The sequence below is a fragment of the Monodon monoceros genome, unplaced genomic scaffold (assembly GCF_005190385.1).
Source record: "Monodon monoceros isolate NGI ecotype Baffin Bay Population unplaced genomic scaffold, NGI_Narwhal_1 Super_Scaffold_22, whole genome shotgun sequence".
Classification (NCBI taxonomy): domain Eukaryota; kingdom Metazoa; phylum Chordata; class Mammalia; order Artiodactyla; family Monodontidae; genus Monodon; species Monodon monoceros.
Genome location: NW_021703779.1, coordinates 15,018,010 through 15,025,544, shown reverse-complemented (window position 1 = coordinate 15,025,544; position 7,535 = coordinate 15,018,010). Strand labels below are relative to the sequence as shown.

At 43.7% G+C, this 7,535-nt stretch overlaps 1 protein-coding gene and 1 long non-coding RNA gene across 2 annotated transcripts in view; one reads left to right on the top strand and one right to left on the bottom strand.

Annotated features, from left to right (window-relative positions):
- Positions 1–753, top strand: part of LOC114905935 — a 3,511-nt gene extending 2,758 nt beyond the window's left edge. The window contains exon 3 of the long non-coding RNA XR_003796336.1: positions 134–753. This is a non-coding gene — a long non-coding RNA (uncharacterized LOC114905935). The remainder of the gene's footprint in view (positions 1–133) is intronic.
- The window catches only part of NHS (NHS actin remodeling regulator), a 350,958-nt gene that overhangs the window by 81,766 nt on the left and 261,657 nt on the right, over positions 1–7,535 (bottom strand). The window lies entirely within an intron of this gene.

Sequence of the window (7,535 nt, the reverse complement as noted above, 5' to 3'; positions counted from 1 at the left end):
CACACACACACACACACACACACACACACACACACACACACACACACCGATGCTCACGCAACAGGTATTAGTCAGGCACCTGCATGGCCCGCCATTGAGTAACGTTCACCCTTGTTCCTACAACTTATTTCAGGCCTGCTTCTCCCACTTTCACGTGCGGACGATAATCATGATGTCAACAACAACTTGCCATCTTTCTCTGAAGATTCATTCAACAAATAATTACTGTGCATACACTGAGTGCTATCCCTCCCTGAGGCACTGAGGTATGAAGTCTCTGTTCTCCTGGAGCTTGCTGTCTAGTAGGAGACAGAGGGGACAAATAAATAAACACATAGATACGATATCAGGTGGTATATGTTCTGTGAGGAAGCAAAGAAGTGGGGTAAAGGACTAAAGACTGGTGTAGCAGACGAGCTCGGTGCCTTGCCAGCCTCCCCGCGGCATTCACCTGGGCACGTGGAGGCTGCTTCCCGTGAGCCCCTGGGGCCCTCTGCCTGGGGGCAGTTATTTTTCTGGCCGTGGGAGAACGCTTGGCCCCCAAGCGGGGTAAGCAAGAAGTATTAGAGAACATCTTTCTCACTTTCCTCATCTCATAGTTACGATATCTCCTTTAATCCTTTCTTTCACTATTTCCTCCAGTTGGTTCACTTCTCATTTCTCTGATGGCTCTTTTTCTGAGAGTTCTGCCATTTAAATAAAATGCGTCTACCACTGATTGGGGCAGGGAAGCTGGACCGTCCACAGCCCTGCTTAGGGAGGCAGCCTCCAGGCGAAAAGCCGCAGGCTCCCCCAAATTTTTCTAGAAGGTGGGAGACAGATCATCTTCTCCTGCTCCATCGCCATCATCGTCAAGGACACCTTCTCCTGCGAACCCATTATCTGCTGAACTTCGGGCCATTTGTTTGACCGTCAGTCATCATCTCTGACCCTCACACCAACTCTGAAAACCAGACAGTAGCTACAGCCCAGCCCAGGGAGGCAACCTTCCCTCCTACAGCAGCCGAGGCGCTCCCCTCATACCTCTGGCTACACAGGACACACCTCAGCAGCGATTCCCGTGGCCACAGTGCCCTCACCATGCATTCTGGGCCCTGCCAAGGCAGTTACTTTGATCCTGAATAGGAGACTCCAGATCACACGGGATGTGCAGTTCTTTTTAGGCAGCTGGCATGAGCTTAGCACAGATGCCTCCCGGAGCAGGACTGCCTTGCTGCCTCCTGGGAGGTCCATCATCAAAACCTCCTGCCCTGACCCACATTGCGACTCTCCCCATTTGTGCTTCTGGCTGGAGCTACCAGGTAACCGACGTGGGAGTCTATGAGTGCTTCATTTGGCTCAGAGTTCCTTGTGGAGGAGCTGGCGTCTCAAAGTTGGTTAGCAGTAAGCGAGCCCTGAGGTGTTAGCTATTAAGGCCTGAAAGGTGGGCACAACTGGGCTGCGGTCTGTGTGGGTGGCCCCCAGGAAGTCCCCTAGTGTCTCTAGGATTCCGGTTTCTCTCAGGCTGGAAGCAATCACGGATAGTTTTTAGGGCTCCGTTTCACCCCTTTCTTGTCCCTAGTGATTACCAAATGTCTATGTGTACATCTACATTTTCAGCTTCCTATGTAGTCAGACTGAGGCCGAACGACAGAGTGTCAGCTACTAGCCAGCTGGACACAGGCAGAATTAATGTACACCACTTCAAGGCTTGGTCCTTATAAAACCTCCCAGGAGCCTTGCTTCTCTCTTTTCCTCCACTGCTTGGGAACTACACATTCTAGGCTTACATCAGACTTTGTGTGAGGAAGAAATAGAACTATTATTGTATTAAAGCACTGAGCTTTGTTGGTTTGTCTGTTAGCATAGCATAGCGTAGCCTATCCTGACTAATACATTTTCTTTTATTCTGCCTATTCATTCATTCATCCACTCATTCAGATGTCATTCGTTCACTTGATATTAATTAAGTGCCTACTACATGGCTGCACACTAGTACTTTAGCATGAATATACCTTGGGTTCTTCCCCTGGAGAAGAGGTGGCTATCTAGGTGAGGAGATGGAGATGGGAGCAGAGACGATAATAATACAGTGTGATAAGTGTGTACAGGGTGCATAACATTGTGTTATGTGCAGAGAAATAAACATTCAGAGGCCTTTACCTTTAGAAAACTTCAACTGTACTCTTTCTAGTTTCATTCTTTATCCTTTTTTCTAGACAGTGCTCACCCCTGCATACTGTGCCAGTTCTAAAAAAAAAAAAAAACCCAAAAACTGCATTTACCACCACTCTGTCCTTCCTACCAGCCCATCATCCCAAATCCATCTTCCTGAAGTACCATTTCTATAGGTCATGCCCCCGTCTGAAAATCATTCGGGGGGGGGGGGGTCTTTCTTTCATTGCCCACATAAGGTCCAAACTCCTTAATTTGGCATTGATCCAGTTCTGAGCTATCTTTCTAACAAACATTATTTTCCTCTTCTCCTTCAACCAGATTGGCATAATCCATGTCCAACAACCCACACCATTGGTGATCCCACTCCCATGTCTTTTCTCACACCACTGTTTCCTCAGAATTCCCCTCCTTGTCTGCCTAAGTCCCTTTCTCTCTTCAGAGTCCCACCTCAAGTGATATCTTTGGTCTTTCTGTCTACCCCAGTCTACAGTATTAATATATTCAGCAACTTAGATGAAACGGACAATTCCTTGGAAAAAAACTAGCAAGGGACAGAGAAAAGAGAAATAGTCCTGTATGTCCTAAAGAAATTGAATTCTAAGTCAAAACCTTTCCCACAGAGGAAATTCCAGGCCCAGATGGCTTCACCAGTGAATTCCATAAAACATTTTAGTAAGAAATAATCCGATTTACAAAAATTCTTTCAGAAAATAGAGGAGAACATTTCCCAATACATTGTATGAAGTTTGTATAACCTTGATACCGAAACCTGATGAAAGACACTTCTAAAACATCTATAGCTAACATCATATTTAATGGTTAAACATTGGCTGCTTTCTCTAAGATAGGGAAGAAATCAAAACATCTACTTTCACCAGTACAGTAAGACACAAAGATACGAAAGGAAGTAGCAAATACTGTCATTTTCAGCAAAATGATTGTGTAGGTTTAAAACCCTATGAAATCTACAAAAACTGCTAGAACCAAAGAGTAAAATTAGAAAAGTCACTGGTCAGTATATTAAAAAAATCAATTGTATTTCTCTCTCTCTCTCTCTCTCTCTCTCTCTCTCTCTATATATATATATGCTAGTAATCAAAACGTGGAGAATTAAATAAAAAGGAATACCATCTACAATATTATCAAATATGTAAGTCTAACAGAAGATTGTGTGTCCTCTACCCTAAAAACTGCAAAACATTCCTAAGAGAAATTATGGAAGGCCTAGGTGATCAAAAGCTATACTATATTCAGGGATTAGAAGACACAACATTGTTAAAGATGTCTATTCTCCCCAGATGCATCTATCGATTCAAATCAATGGCCAATCAAAATCCCAGCATTTTTAAAAGAAATTGACAGGCTGATTCTGAGATGTATGTGAAAACGCATAGGTTCTAGAATAGCTAAAATAATCTTGAAAGAGAAGAACAAATTGGGAGGATTTATGCCACCCGATTTCAAGACTTAGTATAAATCTACAGAGGTCAAAAGACAGGGTGGTTTTGGCAAGAGAGCAGACATACAGATCAGTGGGCCAGAACAAAGGGTCCGGAAATAGAACCACACACATACAGCTGATTGATTTTTCGAAAAAGGCGTTAATTCAGTGGGGGAAAAGAAAGGTTTTTGGTTTTCTGTTTGTTTGTTTTACAGATGGTTCTGGAACAAATGAATATACGTATGGGAAAAAATTAATTTTGACCCCTACTTCACTCCATACACAAGTAATTACATGAAGATCACAGACCTAAACACAAAAGCTAGAACTATAAAATCTCTGGAACAAAATACATGACAAAATCTTCACGAACTTAAGGGAAGCAGATTTCTCTGACAGGGTTCAAAGGGACTAGCCACACAAGAGAATACTGATGAACTGGACTTTGGGTCAAAATTTTAAAAATGTCTGCTCAGCAAAAGAATGCCATTTAGAAATAAATTGGCAAGGCACGGGCTGGGAATAAATATTTGCAATCCATATATTTGACACAGAACTTTCATTCAGAGTATAGAAAGAGCTACTACAAATCAATAATAAAAAAACAAAGAACCCAATTAAAAATGAGGAGAAGGCATAATGACATTTCAGAAGAGAAGGTAGATATATGAATGTCTAGTAAGCTCATGAAAAGACATTCAGCATTATTTGTCAGCAGAGAAATTCAAATTAAAACCACAACGAGACACCATTTCATATCCACTGTAACGACTACTGACGTACCAAGCGTTAGCGGGGATACAGAGCAACTAGAGCTCTGATACATTGCTGGTGGGAGTGTAAAATGGTACAACCATTTTGGAAGAAGCTCTGCCAGTTTCTTATAAAACTAAACATACACTTAGCCTGTGACTAAGCATTTTCCCTCCTAGATATTTACCCAAGAGAAATGAAAATGTAAATCTACAAAAAGACTTGTACAAGAGTATTCCTGTCAGCTTTTATTCATAATGGCCCCAAACTGGATACGGCTCAACTAAATAGGTAAACTGTGCTGTATTCTTACAATGGATTACTGGCTCAGCAGTAAAAAGGAATGAACTACTGATACATAAAACAATGTGAGTAAATTTCAAAAAGTATTACGCTGAATGAAAGAGCCCAGATATTTTTTAAGAATCATACTGTATGATTCAATTTACATGTAGTGCTTGAACGGGCAAATCTAATCTATGTGACAGAAATCATAATAACGGTTGACAAAGCGGGTGGACGATTGGAAAGGGGTACTAAAATTTGGGGGGGTGATGGAACTGTACTATATATTATTTTGGGAGGTGGTTGCACAGACGTATATGTCACAGCTCATTGAACTCAACACTTAAAATGTGTACACAACTTAATTGTATGTTAAACTATATCTCAATTTTAAAATTACTCCTTCCACCACCCCCAGAAAACCCTGTTGGGTGCTACTGTAATGTACTGTTATGATTTTCATACGCAGTTATCCGTTTTAAACTTTCCTAGATCCCTCGGCAGGACCCGCACGATACTTGGGACTCCATATTTGTCGAATCAATGAATGAGTAATAATCAGACAGTGTAAAAGAGAAATAAAAGGTAAAGGAAAACTAGAATACGACACCATACATAATTCCACTGTTTCCATTTTTCCGGGAGTCAACACCATTGCAAACGCAGGTCCCTGTCTCCCAACACATAACAATAACCCAATGTCTAAGACATCTTGCTTTTATTTACAATAAAAGAGGCAAGGAAATAAGAGAAAGCTTTTGTCTCCTACCTCCTTTTGAGGTGACACCACATAATTATTACTCTGTTTCTTAACTCTAGTGCGAGAGACCAAAAGACATCTGATGAATCACCTTTTCATTCATAAAACCCTGCTTATATCTTTCATCGCTTTTATCCTCCTAGAATAATAGCAGAGAAACAGTACTTGACGGGCCTACATTATCAGACTCTATTGGAAAGGTCTAGATAAGAGTGCTGAACCACCTATTAGTATTCTGCATGCAAACCCTTCTCCATAACCCAGAGTCATCCGTATCCTGGCAACCCTCAGAATTTCATTCTCATCGAATTGCTAGATCTTTATCAAAATATAATTATAGCCTTAATTCGAAAGATAAATTTTGATTGCCGGTGCCATGCCGAAAGGAAGGAATAATCAGGTGGGAGAGCGCTTAGGCACAATTGTTAACCATATAATCAATGTCATGGATCACCCATCCCCTAAAAAACATAACTTTGGGGCAAGTTGTGAGGGGTAGAGCAAGGAGGGGAAGAAATCATTGAGGCACCAGACTTACATTATGTTTGCTCATTTTCTCATATTGTTGCTTAAGTACTTGTCATCTCTTCCCAACTGGAAGAGTTTGGGGAAGGCCCATGCTGTGTGTCCTGCTTCTGTGTGTGCTCACAGTGGCCCAGTCCGTAGCAGGAAGTAACGTGGTCTACAAGCCTCCTATCTTGGGTCAGGTCTCCTGGAAGCAGACTTTGAGATAGACAGTGGTGTGTGGGAAGCTTACTAGCAAATGCTCTTCAGGTCAAGACCTGTGGAGGGAATTAAGCAGGACTGGGCAGAGAGAGAAGTTGGGCTGTGATACCGTCACGACAGAGGATCAGCCAGCCCCATTGGGGGAGCTCTGGAGCTGGGATAGCTCTGCAGAATTGTCCTGAATTGCAGCGTGACCAGTCGTTGGATGTGCGCTGACCTGGGAAGGGCTGTGACCCTGGGCAAGGTGGCTCTCTTCAAGGACAATTCCCAAAGAGGGACTTGGCTGTGAGGCGTCAGCCACCAGTGCCCAGCTCTGACGAATGAGTGCTTGGGGAGCAAGCGCTTGAGTCCTGATGAGGAAGGGGGATATAGGTGGTGCATCAAAGTAGCCACTGCACCTCCACTGGCTACAGCGACTCAAGGGCCTGGGGAAGATGATCCGAAATGGAACCCTGACAGATTGAACCCACTAGCCCATTTGTACAGGAGAGCAGCTCTCCATCCTGTTGTGCATGCTAAGTCACCTCAGAATGTGTGACTTGCTGGGAAAGAGGAGGTGGAGATCAGAAATAGTCTTGTCCCCTGATCCAACTGGCATGCTCCTGACTTGAGGGTGGGTACTGATACTTTAAAAAAAATCAATAGCTCCGAGACACAGTCTGCAAGGGGCCAGAGAACAGAAGTCACACACTTCAGTTCCCTTTGCTTTTGGGCAGTCACATGGGCAGCCTCACTGCTTCCATGGTCACAAGTGGTTCATTAGTTTGGGGATGGAGAAAGCACCAGGCATATATGACTGTCTTTCTCCATTGGAGTAAAAGGAATAGATGTATTTAACCTACATTTCCATGTACAGTCAGCTTCTCCTGAGACCTTTGGGAATGCTCAAATCTGTAAATACAGAAGCTTCAGAGTTCACCACTGTGCTAGGTCGTCTGTTTCCACCCCTCCTGGTATTCACGCCCTCGGTTAATTCCCTGCCCTGGAGTCTGGGCTGGTCCTGTGACTTGTGTCATCCTGTTGGTAAAACAAGTCACAGGCCCAGCCTTGAGAAGGCCTGGAAGCTTCTGCCTTTGCGCTCTTGGGGACCCTAAGCCACTAGGTAAGAAGTCCAGCTTCTGGACTTCTGGCAAGGCCACTTGGACAGGCCCTGAGACTACTACACAGAAAGAGACAGAAGCACAGCCAACCCAGCATCCCAGCGGAGCCTAGCCCCCAGGTGACATAGCAACTGACTGGCCACCGGCAAGACTATCACAAGAACTGCCCAGTGAGCGCGTCCGACACTGCAGAATCTTGGACCAGCCGATTGGCTGTTGTTTCTTAAGCCATTAAGTTTTGGGGTGGATTCGTACACAACAATAGATAGACAAAACAACCCTAACTAGCAATTACCTCGAGTCAAAGGGCTAT